This window comes from Triticum aestivum, unplaced genomic scaffold, assembly GCF_018294505.1.
Source record: "Triticum aestivum cultivar Chinese Spring unplaced genomic scaffold, IWGSC CS RefSeq v2.1 scaffold19435-4, whole genome shotgun sequence".
In the NCBI taxonomy this organism is placed as follows: domain Eukaryota; kingdom Viridiplantae; phylum Streptophyta; class Magnoliopsida; order Poales; family Poaceae; genus Triticum; species Triticum aestivum.
The window spans coordinates 258,469-261,391 of NW_025228059.1; positions in this window are offsets into that span (position 1 = coordinate 258,469).

The window sequence follows — 2,923 nt, forward strand, 5'->3', positions numbered from 1 at the left end:
CTTTGCTTTCTCAAGGAACGCATTAAAATTCAACGGAACAACAGCACGGGCCATCTATCTACAATCAACATAGACAAGCAAGATACTATCAGGTACTAAGTTCATGATAAATTTAAGTTCAATTAATCATATTACTTAAGAACTCCCACTTAGATAGACATCCCTCTAATCCTCTAAGTGATCACGTGATCCATATCAACTAAACCATGTCCGATCATCACGTGAGATGGAGTAGTTTCAACGGTGAACATCACTATGTTGATCATATCTACTATATGATTCACGCTCGACCTTTCGGTCTCCGTGTTCCGAGGCCATATCTGTTATATGCTAGGCTCATCAAGCTTAACCTGAGTATTCCGCGTGTGCAACTGTTTTGCACCCGTTGTATTTGAACGTAGAGCCTATCACACCCGATCATCACGTGGTGTCTCAGCACGAAGAACTTTCGCAACGGTGCATACTTAGGGAGAACACTTATACTTTGATAATTTAGTGAGGGATCATCTTATAATGCTACCATCAATCAAAGTAATATAAGATGCATAAAAGATAAACATCACATGCAATCAATATAAGTGATATGATATGGCCATCATCATCTTGTGCTTGTGATCTCCATCTCCGAAGCACCGTCATGATCACCATCGTCACCGGCGCGACACCTTGATCTTCATCGTAGCATCATTGTCGTCTCGCCAATCTTATGCTTCTACGACTATCGCTACCGCTTAGTAATAAAGTAAAGCATTACAGGGCGATTACATTGCATACAATAAAGCGACAACCATATTGCTCCTGCCAGTTGCCGATAACTCGGTTACAAAACATGATCATCTCATACAATAAAATTTAGCATCATGTCTTGACCATATCACATCACAACATGCCCTACAAAAACAAGTTAGACGTCCTCTACTTTGTTGTTGCAAATTTTACATGGCTGCTACGGGCTTAGCAAGAACCGTTCTTACCTACGCATCAAAACCACAACGATAGTTTGTCAAGTTGGTGCTGTTTTAACCTTCGCAAGGACTGGGCGTAGCCACACTCGGTTCAACTAAAGTTGGAGAAACTGACACCCGCCAGCCACCTTTGTGCAAAGCACGTCGGTAGAACCAGTCTCGCGTAAGCGTACGCGTAATGTCGGTCCGGGCCACTTCATCCAACAATACCGCCGAACCAAAGTATGACATGCTGGTAAGCAGTATGACTTATATCGCCCACAACTCACTTGTGTTCTACTCGTGCATATAACATCAACGCATAAAACCAGGCTCGGATACCACTGTTGGGTTACGTAGTAATTTAAAAAAAAGTCCTACGCACACGCAAGATCTGAAGGAAATATGCCCTAGAGGCAATAATAAAGTTATTATTTATTTCCTTATATCATGATAAATGTTTATTATTCATGCTAGAATTGTATTAACCGGAAACATAATACATGTGTGAATACATAGACAAACAGAGTGTCACTAGTATGCCTCTACTTGACTAGCTCGTTAATCAAAGATGGTTATGTTTCCTAGCCATAGACATAAGTTGTCATTTGATTAACGAGATCACCTCATTAGGAGAATGATGTGATTGACTTGACCCATTCCGTTAGCTTAGCACTCGATCGTTTAGTATGTTGCTATTGCTTTCTTCATGACTTATACATGTTCCTATGACTATGAGATTATGCAACTCCCGTTTACCGGAGGAACACTTTGTGTGCTACCAAACGTCACAACGTAAATGGGTGATTATAAAGGTGCTCTACAGGTGTCTCCAAAGGTACTTGTTGGGTTGGCGTATTTCGAGATTAGGATTTGTCACTCCGATTGTCGGAGAGGTATCTCTGGGCCCACTCGGTAATGCACATCACTATAAGCCTTGCAAGCATTGTGACTAATGAGTTAGTTGCGGGATGATGTGTTACGGAACGAGTAAAGAGACTTGCCGGTAACGAGATTGAACTAGGTATTGAGATACCGACGATCGAATCTCGGGCAAGTAACATACCGATGACAAAGGGAACAACGTATGTTGTTATGTGGTTTGACCGATAAAGATCTTCGTAGAATATGTGGGAGCCAATATGGGCATCCAGGTCCCGCTATTGGTTATTGACCGGAGACATGTCTGGGTCATGTCTACATAGTTCTCGAACCCGTAGGGTCCGCACGCTTAACGTTACGATGACAGTTTTATTGAGTTTTGATGTACCGAAGTAGTTTGGAGTCCCGGATGAGATCGGGGATATGACGAGGAGTCTCGAAATGGTCGAGACGTAAAGATCGATATATTGGATGACTATATTCGGACTTCGGAAAGGTTCCGAGTGATTCGGGTATTTTTCGGAGTACCGGAGAGTTACGGGAATACGTATTGGGCCTTATTGGGCCATACGGGAAAGAAGAAAAAGGGCCTCAAGGGTGGCCGCACCCCTCCCCTTGGTCTGGTCCGAATTGGACTAGGGAAGGCGGGCGCCCCCTTCCTTCCTTCTCTTTTTCCCTTCCTCTTTTCCTATTCCATATGGGATGTGGAATCCTACTAGGACTAGGGAGTCCTAGTAGGACTCCACACTTGGTGCGCCCCCTCCTAGGGCCGGCCTCCTCCTCCCTTGCTCCTTTATATACGGGGGCAGGGGGGCACCCCGGAGACACAACAATTGATCATTGAGATCTCTTAGCCGTGTGCGGTGCCCCCCTCCACCATATTACACCTCGATAATACCGTTGCGGAGCTTAGGCGAAGCCCTGCGTCGGTGGAACATCATCATCGTCACCACGCCGTCGTGCTGACGAAACTCTCCCTCAACACTCGGCTGGATCGGAGTTCGAGGGACGTCATCGAGCTGAACGTGTGTAGAACTCGGAGGTGCCGTGCGTTCGGTACTTGATCGGTCGGATCGTGAAGACGTACGACTACATCA